This window comes from Cygnus olor, chromosome Z, assembly GCF_009769625.2.
Source record: "Cygnus olor isolate bCygOlo1 chromosome Z, bCygOlo1.pri.v2, whole genome shotgun sequence".
In the NCBI taxonomy this organism is placed as follows: Eukaryota; Metazoa; Chordata; class Aves; order Anseriformes; family Anatidae; genus Cygnus; species Cygnus olor.
This window is the reverse complement of record NC_049198.1, coordinates 12,048,281-12,060,551: the sequence shown is the minus strand read 5'-3', so window position 1 is coordinate 12,060,551 and position 12,271 is coordinate 12,048,281. Positions and strand designations below refer to the sequence as shown.

General features: G+C 46.3%; 1 long non-coding RNA gene across 1 annotated transcript; it reads left to right on the top strand.

The window, feature by feature from the left end:
- Window positions 1-10,441: 10,441 nt before the first annotated feature.
- LOC121062189 lies at window positions 10,442-11,986 on the top strand. Its single transcript, XR_005815457.1, has 2 exons — window positions 10,442-10,593; window positions 11,814-11,986. It is a non-coding gene; the product is annotated as an uncharacterized LOC121062189 (long non-coding RNA).
- The last annotated feature ends 285 nt before the right edge of the window (window positions 11,987-12,271 follow it).

Here is a 12,271-nt window from a genome sequence, read left to right as displayed (position 1 = left end):
AGATGAACTGAGGTCCTCTGGTATGAAGGGTACGAAAGCTGGTATGAAACATGTTTTGTCTTCCCACGTTTCTGCTCTCATTTTTCATACACGAAGGCAGGTCAGTTCAAGGTTTCACCTCTCCCCACTGAAGAAAGCGTGCGGCTCCTTGGCCACTTCTTCCTCTGCACAGAGAGAGATGGGGCTTTGCTGAAAGGGAAATTTCAAATTTCTTTGCCAGGGGAGTTCACACCATCCTTTCCCTGTCCTCTCCATGTCCAGTCTCCACCCAGCATCTCATTAATGCTGATCAGTTCAGCCAGAGGCAATGTGTTCAGGCTGAGGAGGACAGATGGGAAAGATCACTGATATTTGCACTGTTATTGGGCAATGCAAAGAAGTGTGCTTACTAAGGAGCTCCTCGAATGCTCCTCAGAGGCGGGCTGTGGGGCAGCAGGACTGAGCAGCAGATATCTCCCACCACAGCCATTCCTGGCAGGTTAGTCACTGGCTTCCCAGGAAATGGGACCAAGTCCTGAGGGTCTAACATTGTTCTCTGGTTTGTCCATGGTGGTTGGGGTGGCTCCTCTGAAGCAACACGAGCACAGAACTGGTTTAAACAAGAGCCTTTGGCTTTTTCCCTCCACGCCCTGCCCAAGGACTTCTCTTAGCTGCTGGTGGTGGTTGTTGAGAGGGACACAAGTGAAAGCACGCTCTCTAGACCTCAGCTGTGAGTAATGGCAACCGGTTTCAGGCTTGTGACTTACAAGTAGTGGCACCTACTTGTTCCTCACACTGTGCTTGCACTGCTTGCAATTGCAGTGTGAGTTAGAGCTGCTTTCTGCCCGCTTGCAATGAAGTTAATTAATCCTGAGAGACCAAAACCACAGCAGCGATAGACTGTGTATAGTCTGTTTTCCCTCCTCTCCTTGCCCTCTTTTCCTTGACAAGCAGCCCTAGTCTGAGACCTACCTGAATCTCGTGTGGATGAGTCCCCTGACCCCTCTGCCTTCAGCCCTTTGGAAACATCTATACAAAATCCTGCAGCAAAGTGCTCCAGTTAAATGTGCATGATCAAGTCTGTCAAGGTTAGCAGGCTACATACCTGACCTCCCAGTAAAAGTTACATTAGCTTATTAGCTGCTGGTAATTTCCCTCCTGCAAAATCAAAACCAAATAGATCCTGCAGGGTGATTGTTTTCATTAAAAAGCTACCAGCTGCCTAGCGTGCAGAAAGCCTGGGCAAGCTGCAGGCGGAGAGGAGCAGAACAAACTCACACCCTGCTTCTGCCACATCCCATGCTAAGCTTTCCTGGCATCCACAAGCCTCTCTACCGCCCTCCTAGTACCCTGAGATATGCTTTGAGAGAGGAGCAGTGCCATTTTGGAGAGGGCAGCATTGGCTGTGCAAGGCTTCACGAAGCCTGGAGGACAGCTATGCAGGAAGCTCGCAGGCCCCTTCCTCCACCCCCGGTGGTGGAGGAGGGTTTGGTGGGGAATTCAGTCTGAGAAAACAGTGACAAATGACTGGTCTGTGGAGAAGGGATTAGGAAGAAGGCGAGAGGAGAGAAAAGAGAAGATAATAGGGTAGGAATGTTGTTCTTGGAAGAAAGTTTTAAAGAGGAAGCAGATAATGTAACAGCCATGGGCAATACCACTTGCATCTTTCGTAAAACCAAGGAAAAACAGTGTAATGATTCACCTCAGTGTGTGATACCACCAGTCCCGGACAAAGGGGCAGTGAGGCTCAGGGTTGACTGTGCAGCTGTGCTTCTTGGACAGTCACAAGCCGCCTGCTCCCCTTGCGACCTGATTTAACTGGGAAATCGAATCACATCCCTGGGACTATCGCTCCACAGTGCAACTCACCTCTGTCCCCCTTGTAAACAGGGCATAAACCCACTACAAGGCTCCACAGCATGCAGACAGCCCTGTTCCACTCCAGCTCTTGCGAGAGGAGAGGGATGAGTGCTGCCAACCCAGGGAGCAGAGGGGAGAAGGTGTTTTAATATATGTTTTAATATTCCTGTGTTTCATTGCGTTTGAAGTTACAGTCACTGCCCCATTGTTACTCAGCTCACTTTTGCATCTGGGACTCCTGCCTGTGCCTTTAGCTTATTTAACTACCCCTGTTACATCAGGGAAGAAACCAAACCACGTGTAGGAGCTCTATCATGCCTTCCCTATGCCTCTTTTCTCCTCAGGAGCTGCCTGAATGTTTCCACTCCCTCTGAGGCTGGTGCCGCCTGCTCTGTAACCCGCTTCCTCCTGCCACGCAGTTCCTTCAGAGTGCAGACTCCGTCTGGAAGGGTTGTGATAGCTCGTTGTCTGGCAGGACTCATTTCCTTTAGGTAAAATGCCTGTTTTTACGCTTGGCAGGGATGACAGTTTCCGAAACAACTTTCTGCAGGGCAGTGTTAACACGGAGCTTTTTTTCCTGTTGCTTTGCCCCAAGGTCTCTATCCAAGGAGACCGTTCAGACGGGGACCTCTCCACAGAAGTGTGGTCTCTGTAGGGTGTGAGCCCACCGGGCCCCTGCACAGAGCTGCAAACAGTGTGCCACTGCCCTTGTCCTCCCTCTGGTACCAGAAAAACACTTGTCAAGCATAAATAGGAAGGCACACCCAGCACTGCTGGAAGGGTTGCTCCAAGAGCTGTTAACTTGCTGCTTTCATATTTATTTATTTATTTTCTCAGTTTGCCACAGAATCCAGGGATGGGAAAGTAAATGCAGAATAGTCCTGGCTGGACAAGCCTGCCTCACAGTGCTGAGGGATGCTGGGGACATCGCATCCCAGCGTGTCCATCCGTGACAGGAGCAGGCGGCCGGAGGGCTGCCGCCAACCTCAAGCAAGGAGCTCGGGGAGGATGCTCGCGGCAGCCTGGCCACACTGGTCTCTCACCACGGCACAAATGTGGCCTGAGTCTGGCCCAGAAGCCCACATACCGCAGGCTGCTTTTCCTTCGAGGCAACCACAAGCAGACTGATTTGTCTAAATGAAGGGGAAGCAACAATTTTAACTCCTTGCTGGTGCAGCTGGTCAGTAGATCGCTCCGTCATGTAGCTACCTACCAGGTGGTCTGAGCCTCCTGAGTCAGAGCTCTGGGATGGTGGGATGCTTTTTTTAATTCTTCCTGTCCTTGGAAGTGATGGGGACCTCCCTCGTCACAGGAGTTAACGCTTTAAACCACCACAGCTGTTTCAGAAATGATTGTGCCCTGAAAGCCCTGAAAGCATGTTTTTGCTATATGAACCCCCCCAGTTTCAAAGTAACTGTGCTGATATTTTTTTTCTCCTTTGTTTTGTGCTCCAGACACTTCCAAGTAGCAGCTCACCCTCATCCTGTAGGTGCTAAGTCTGTGCCCACGCTGTGCCCCTTGCAGCACTAAAACTTCTGCTTACGCTGGGACTTCTCAGCTTCCACCACAGGCTCCACAGAGAAAATACCACTGACCCTTGGCTTTGTCCTTCTGCAACTCTGCCACCTTAGCATGTGTCACTTGGAAAATGCAACCAAAGCACATATCGATGCTGCAGGAAATGTGCTCGGCGGTGCGAAGGCTTCGTTCTGCTCCTTGCCTCAGCATGGGAACTCAGCTCGCTCCCTCCATCCCGCTGCCAGCTTATTTTCTGGGCTGTGACATTTTGCTGCGTAACCTTCCTGCTCCATGCCTTATCCAGCAGAACTAACCTGACTTGTTTTTAACAGCTTTGCCCTGAGCTATGCAATGGTCTATTATTTATAATTCTGTAAAACATACTGAAGCTTTAAGAAGGTACACGACTACATTTCTACTCTTCTCTGGCAAGCCTTGCTCCTCTATCAGAAGGTCAGAGACTACTTGAAACACACGCTGTTTCTGTACAACTGCTGTAGAAAGGCATCAGGAGAGGAGAAGAAGGGGAAAATGGGGGCCGGGGTGCAGACTCCCTCATAGTGTATTTGTTTAGCCATGATGGCAAGTGGTGCTGGGGACTCTGGGCACATGCAGGGGCAGCAGATGTGCCCATGACACCCAAGGCTCCACCACTGCAGCACCCAGCTCTGTGTTGTGGTGCTGCTGCCCATCTCCTGGTCTGTTGGATGTGCTGCTGAGGCTCAGACCCCAGGAAAATCCCACCTCACTCCAATCCTTGCCTCTCATGTTTTCACCCCGCATGTTGATTGAAGGAAAATGTTCCAAGAAAATGCTTTTTTTTTTTTTTTTTCCTGAAAATTAACATCCAGCATTCTGCTAAGTGATTGTGGACCCCAGATAATTTAGCCTGGATTTTCTTTGGGTTCAGCTGCCTGGGGCCCTATTTGTCCTCCTCTGGAATTCTTCTAATTGCACTGAGAGCTGAAACCCTGCTTGGACCGTGCTTTTCCAAATATGCAAGAACACTTGATATCATTTCACTGCAAGTGAAAGATGGAAAAGCTGCTATCTTTTAGCAGAATCACTGGGCAGAAGACCTAAAGACCTTTGTGACTACAGAGTGGAATACCACTCATTTAATTTTAGCCATCTAAAAGCCATGGCATCTCACCTAAGCAATTTGTCTGGTCTCTCTCTATAATCGGTGGCAGGCGATAAGCCTGTCTGGGGATGACTCACTCCATCTATTTTAGGGTGGGCTGAATCACCCCCTTTGCAGCTGCCATTCTCTATCTGTTCACTACACGAGGAATCAAAACAAATCCCGCAGACCAGAGATACCTAATCTGAAGGAGCTAGAATTACAGCTAGAATCCCTCACCCTTGCTAATACTGAGAAGCACAGCCCAAGAACACTTTCTGCTGCCTACGTGTTGTCCATCCAGCATCTTCATCTCATTTCTACACGCTGCTATGAAGGACACAGCAGTGCCTTTTAACCTACAGCATTTTCACTTTCTGTATCTTCCTTGGGTGCCAGGGGCATTTTAACAGTTAAAGAAGATGACTGTGAGGGCAGCATTGGAGCTGTCCCAGCTTGTGTCCTGCGTGCTCCCAGAGGCATGGGGTGATGGAGAGTCTCCCCAAGCCACACAGCGGACAGGTGGAGGAACTAAAGTCCATTTCCTCCGCAACTTCGCCCTGGATTGCTGGCTGGCTGCAGGAGCAGGAAGAGCATAACGTATGATATAATGTATAGAGTAACTATACGTGCAATTAAGCACCACCGTGCCTTTCCTATGACTTTGACCCAGAGCTGCCTCTGTTCTCTATTTCCTTTTGTGTATGAGAGCTCATTTTGACCTTGCTTACAGCAGCTGCACACCGATACATTCTCAACTGAAATATTAGTCCAAGCGAGATGTGAATCAGGCCCAGCTCCTCAAACAATTGCTGCTGTCTGCTGATTCAACAAGAGCAGCTGTAGGGGAAAACTCCTTGTCTGGCCCAGGTGGCCCAGCTTTCACCGTGGCTGCTGCACCTCCACCCAAGGAGGTCTGCAAAGCATCACTGGGAATGTGTTGGGGGACCAGCAGATGCACCATGTGGACGCGTTGGCTGGCTTGGCCCTGTGGGAAGCTCCTGTGAAACTGAAGTGGGGTGGTGTACAGCAAAAGGGAAAAAATTAAAGAAAAACAATTTGGAGGGCGAGGCAAGTGGTTGTTTTTTTAACGGGTGTGTAACATCACTCTTGTAATCTCTGTCTTCATGTCTGTGTAGGTGCTCAGACAGTCTCGTTACTCTTACTTTTGTCACCAACTAAAAGTGCTTAAATTGTGTGTAAATTACAGTTACAAAGTATCCGTGCTAGCTCGTTCTATGGCTGGTTTTGTTACTCAGAAGTAGCTGGTCCCAGGCCAAGGTCTTTTCCACAGGATGCCAATGTGCTACGTGGCAAGCAGCTTCTGTTTCAGAGTTTTCCATCCAGGCCTTTGGATCCTAGGCAATTGCCAAGCCGCCTGCCAGGCCAGTTGAGAGATCACTCAGGGTAGCAGCCCAGCATCTGTTTAACCAGCATTTTCCTACAGTTACGTAAGGAGGGTGTAGAATACCCATTAGGAGGAAAATTCCAGCTTGTCCCTAAAAGACGAAGTGAATTTCTCCCATCTCACCTGCAATATCTGACCTCACCCTCTACTCTAGTACCACCAGCTCTCAGTCACTCGATAGCTGTTTTCACCCTTTATGCTACTGCTGTTGTGGAAACCTCTTGTAAGAGCTCACTCTCTGGCCAAGAATACTTGCTTACTGAGTATTTCTTTATCAGTCCTGGCTGATGTGCGTTCCTGCGGATTGCAGCTTCTTCTTTAGCTTCTTTTCCAGTATGTCCAAGCTGGCAACACCGTCTGCACTGGTTCTGCACCGTGTCTAGTCCCACCTCAGGTCCCTTCCCCAGGGAGGAAAGGATACTGCTCAGCTGGAGCTCCTATCTCTGGAAGGCAATGAGCATTCAAATTCTCTCTGGCCATTCTAATATTATTTTTAAAAGAGCAACGATGTGAACCCTGGCATACCTGGGCAAATTCCAGCTGGAAAATCTTGCTTAAATGAACTTCCTTTGGTAGCAGCTACAGGAAACGTTATTCTTCCCTCTCTGTCCTACTGAAAGTGGGTGTGATCTTGTTGCTGTCATCCCATCTTTGGCTGAATTTCAGTGGGGGGATGGAAACACGATGAAAATGGTTTAATGACAGATTTATATGAAAGTGTCCTCAAATAATTAATAGGAGGATCAGTCTAGGGAAAAAAAAGTTATTAGCTATTCACATGTGGGTGTTAAGTATCAACCCCCATAAACTGCTTCCATGAGTCACCTTAGAATACCCCAGTGATACAATGAAAAATTGTATCTGAAAAAGAGTTGTCATGGAAACACAAAAATAGCTCTAGAAGGGATGTTGAAGGGCCAGCCAGTCACTTCCCCTGTTACAAGATATGATCAGATATAATTTAACCATTTCCAACAGAATTTCTCTTTGTTCTTAGAAACCTCATCAGCCTCCCAAGGTAACCTACTCCGTTATTTCAATTTCTCTGGAAAGAAAACAGTTTCCAGACAGCTGATTGTTCTTGTTGGCATCCTTGCACCACTTTGTCTACCCCTTTTATGAAGAACATTTTCCCAAAACAGATGGGTTCTGTAGGTGAAGCTCTACCAGTGCTGATTTGAGGTGAATTATTACTTTTTGTGTCTTGTTTGTCATCTCAGTATAGAGCTTTTATTTTTGCACCAGGATAGCACTGTTGGCACATGGCAGGTTGCAATCTGCCAGAGCTCCCAGACAACATATTAATTCTCCAAAACAGAGTGAATGAAATGAGAATGCATTGTGTAGTGCTAGCCTATGTGCATTACCAAGGGAGCCTTCCCTTTCAAGTGCAGAGCTTTGAAAGCCTTATGTAGCAGGCTAACATGGGTAGTGGGAGTCACAGCTTCTGGAACTGAAGGAGAATATTTCAAGGTTCAACTTCTCTGCTAGTGTAAAGCTGTCTCTTGCTCCCAAACAAAATTTAATTATACTGTTATACAAAAAAAAAAAATAGTTTATGCCTTGAGCAGCTCTGGGTTTTGCTGTGGATTTGAGAAGTGTCCATGTGCAGCAGAGCAGGTGGGATGCCCTTTGGTGGTGGCACATGGCCCTTACAAAGGAAATCCTTCCATTTGAAATTTGCTGCTTAAAGTCATCTCCACACACCCATTTTTGTAGTCATCCTCAATTTACCAGGGTGGGGGCCTTTGGGCCTACACCTGGATGTGGGAATGACTTGGTGCCCAGGAGAGAGCAAAACCCTGTGTCCTCCACCAGTTTTTTTCTACTGAACTGGACCCAGTGGCTCAAGCACAGCAGCACCACACCACCTCATCCCCTTTCCCCCCTCGGTAGCTGTGTTGTTCCTGCAGGTGCCTGCTGGGCTCTGCTGGCTGTACAGACACCCTTCATGCTCCAAATTGGCTTTAATTACTCTTTAATACTGCTCACCAAGCTCAAGGAGACATGGCAATTTCATATGTCAGAAACAAGAGAGAGCAGAGGTGTTGGAGGCAAACTTCCTGCCAGTCTTTGTCAGCTGTAAGCAAAGAGTTAAAGCTCCTCGGCTTTACATAGCAGGGGTAAGCATGTAACCAGCAATTTCAATCTGCTTGCTATCAGATAAATGAAAACTCTGCAGGGACATTGTTGGTTTAGTGCTTGAACAGGCATTTGACATGTGGTGAAGTGGCGGGTGAGTATTGCTCAGGTGGAGACCTGGATATGGTTCAAGGGAAAATGTGCCTGGCAGGAAAGGAGAAGGAACCTGCAATAAAAGCAGCTTGCAGTGACCTGAGAGTATCCATTCCAACCCTGGCAAAGGGTATGGAGGACCACCACAAGCAGCCCCTGGCCAATTTGGGACTCACGTTGTGTCAGGAAAGGGCTTTGTGCAGGGGGACTGTGAATCCAAGTCACATTTGCCTGGGCCAGCTAGAACCAGGGGCAGGGGTTCACACAGCCTTTCCCTGCTGCTTAATCATGAGCTCACATCTCACACTATCCCAGACAACACCAGGGGCAGTGGGAAGTATGAACCAGGGGATGGTTTTGCTAGGGCAGGGATGAGGCCACCCTCTTTTTGAGGGAGAACAGCTGTGAATATGAACATTTATGTGCTTGTAGCTCTCAGGATACCATCATTTCCTTTCTGAAGAGAATGGGGATCAAATGAAAGTGTGGGATTCAGAGGACACAGCAGGCAACCTCTGAGCCACAATGGGCCACACATCCACTGCAGAAGGTGTTTGAGGGAAACGCACCATGTCTTCTCCTCCAGCATCGTATCAGATGTGCTCCAGAGAAGGACTATCTCATCTATGACCAGAGTCTGTTGTGCGTCCCCAACTGGATGTGTGTCCATCACATCCCTTCCGGGTCACAGGACGGAGTGTCATATCAGCATCCTGATGGGTGACTGGAGGATGAGGGTCTTGTGCCTGTGGCCATGTGGTTGTACATCCTGGGGACTGAGGAACAGGCAGAGCAGTTCAGACAGATCTTAAAAATAGATGGTAGAAGACCTGGTCAGGGCATAAATCTTTCTGGGACTTCCCATTGATGTGGGCAAAGGAGGGCGCTCTTGCTGCTTATGTTGGCATCTGCTTCCCTATGTTTACCCTGAGGCATCATCCTGGTCTCTCCTACCACTGGCTCTCCATGCCAGCACATCCCCATGATATCATTTCTAGTTTCTGTTAGGCAAAAAAAAAAAAAAAAAAAAAAAGTAGCAGTGAAAACATTTTCTCCCTTTCTAAAGAAAAGACAATTAAAAGGCTAAGCTTGATCTCTTTTCCATTCCCCAATAAAGACTGACTTTTGCATAATAAAATTATGAGCACCCAAATGGAAGAGGGGCAATCACTGAATTAGAGGCCAGATTTCTAAAGCTAGAAATATGACTCAGTTGTTTGAATACCTGCATCTCTCTAAGCAATATAAAGGAAGAGTGCTATCACCTTGCTTGCTACAGTCGATAGAGCCAAGACTTTTGAAAATGTCTGCCTGAAGCTGTGTCTCCGAAGTCCACTGTTCAGCCATCTGAATAAGCCAACTGATTTTCAGACATTCTGAGCATTTTACAATTCCCACGTGATTCTGCTAACAGAAAATCTTGGCCTCAGAGCCTTGCTGTTAAATTAAGCAGCACCAGGTCTGGCTGCAATTATTAGAGCTGAGAAAAGCCTCCATTTGTGTTTCGCTGCATGCCCAGCAGAGCTGGCCCATGTCCTAAGCAGACCTATGCTAGGTCATCTTTTCAAGCAGATTTGCACAGCTTTGCTAAAAACAATCCTCCTGAAAATGTGATCCCACACATAAAAGAGCTGAGTGATAGGACTCCTGTAACTCCAGTATTGCTGCAAAGCAGCTCAGAAAATAGAGTAAGGCACCAGCAGTGGAAAGGGTGAAACATGCTGTGGTGGAAGAGGCTGCTGGGATCTGCCCGCCTGTGGAATTTGAAATGTTCTCAGAAGTGGAATTGAATTTGCTGAGGTTTCAACTCAAAAGACAGGAAAAAAAAAAAAAAGTCCTGTTTCAACATATGTTTCTAGTTTGTATGCTAAACTGCATTTGCTTCAATGTTTTTGTGTATTTAAACATCTTTAAATCGTATATTATATAATGAAATAAAAAATACAAACAATTCCATTTTGTGAAAATGAGATTTGCATAGGCTTGAGAAAAGGTGGTGTTTCTTTTTTGTAAGATAAATTCAGAAAGTTTATTTCAGCTTCAAATGAATCAACCAAAAAAAAATCTTTAAATATTCCATAGAAGAGAATTTTCTTCCTCCAGACAAAGCTCAGCAGCTGCCACAGCTGGTGTGTCTGCCTGGATCAAAGGGACCCTGAAGGGGCAGTGAGACGGTGTAACATTCATCCAGCATGTGATAGTGAGTGCAAAAGTTAGTGCCTGGAATCATGATGTCATTGTATGAATTACAGAAAATCATAGGAGTTCAGGGAAACTTTCATATCCCTTTCCTGTTGTGGAGAATACTTACATTGCAAACTGGCTGTGGCAATATTCAATTACTAGTTATGGTCAGTCAAACCTTTACATTTCAGTGGGAGTTTTGCATTAATCAGGAATAAAGGATCTGAAAGATAGACTGTCACTTCTGCAGATCCACTCTACTTCTTGCCTATGGAGACTTCAGAGAGTATTGAGGACAGAGACTTGAGTATATTGATTATCCACTCTACTTGCCTATAGAATTGAGTATTTTGTTTTCACTAAATGAAATACTTGGCAACAATACTGGGTTTTAGAATGATAACGTTCATCTTGTGCTCTGTTTTTTGAAGGAATATTACGCTGTCAAGGTTAATTCAAAGTAACCCAGAAGTTCGCACTTCCCCAGTGGCTTGTTTTGAACATAATCAGTGAGTTCATGTGACTTTGAACTCCTGTTGTACTCCTCCCTCAGTTTTAGTTCTTTAATGATGTCTTTTTGTTGATTCATTGTCTGTGAGTGCAGAGATAACCTCTCATTTTCCTTGTAGCTCACATCATGAGCACAATACAGACTATATGATTCAGCTGTGATTATCAGAGCTCCCTGAGTCTGGAAATGAAGCTTCAATTCCATCAGTCCATCAATTTCCAGATAATCTCCGAGCAAAACAGTTCATGAATTATAAATCACAGCCCTCATGCATGGAAGAAAACCAAAATTGGTGCAGGTTTACCTTCACAGCTGGGTTATAGTTTATGGCAGTGGTGTTTAAGGAGACCTTTAGCTGTGCCTGCAGCTGGGGTGGGAACCTCCAAAAGAGGGTGGGATAAAGGGGGATCAAGTGGTCAGGTCAGCTCTCCCAGACTGGTAATAAGCCCCTGTTAGTGAGTCAGAACCCTCACCCCAGCTGAAGTCATTAAAGCTTTATGTGTGGGTGTCAGCTGCTAGTGTTGCAAATCACACTTCCTTGAATGGGTGTAGTGAACCACATAGGGGGAACCACAGACACTGATTTTTTTTGAAGAAACATAAAAAGCTTTGCTTTGGGACCAATGTATCAGACAGGTTTATGTATGTAACTGCCCAATGCTTTACAAAGTTTTTTTTTTTTTTGGTTGCTTTTTGACTTCTCTTTTTTTTTTGGTCAGAAACTGGAAAAAGTTATTTTAAACTAAATGAAGTTGTGATGATACTTGATAGCAAAACTCTGTTGGTGTAAAACTTCTCTGGGAGTATATTCTTTGGGAGGTGAAGGTGATTTAATACTGTCTACAGTTATCTAGGTAACTAGTCTATCTAGGTAAGGTTGATCCAGTCAACTCCTCTCAAAAGGTGTGCGGTGGTAAGACAAGAGGTAATAGACATACAAGCTAGAGCATGAGAAATCTTCATCAGATGAAAAGAAAACCTTTTTCTTTGTGTAGGGGAACAAATCTTCAAACAGAGACCAGAGTTGTAGGGAATTTCCATACCTGGAGATCTTCAACACTCAGAAAAGTACCTGAGCAACCTGATCTCACCTGTGTTGAGCTGTGTATGTTGGACTGGAAGACCTCCACTTTGGTGTCCCTCCCAAAATAAAATTAATTTATTTATATCCATGGCTGAAAACACTATGTATTCCTCAAAGAAAAGCAGATTTGTTAAGAAAAAGTTCCTAAAGCTGAAGTTACAGGTAACATCTAACAGCTCCCAGCCACCAAGAACGGTAAGTCCTGCCCCTCTTGCTCACTTCTCTGATCCCAGACATGTTTTGCCCTCTCCCTTGTGTTTGTTCTGGCACTTGCTGGGCCTTTCACAGATCCACCTGGATCCCCAGCCTGGCAGAGCACTGTCGGAGTGGCACACGCCCAGGGAAAGTCAGACCTGGCAGAGTGAGGGT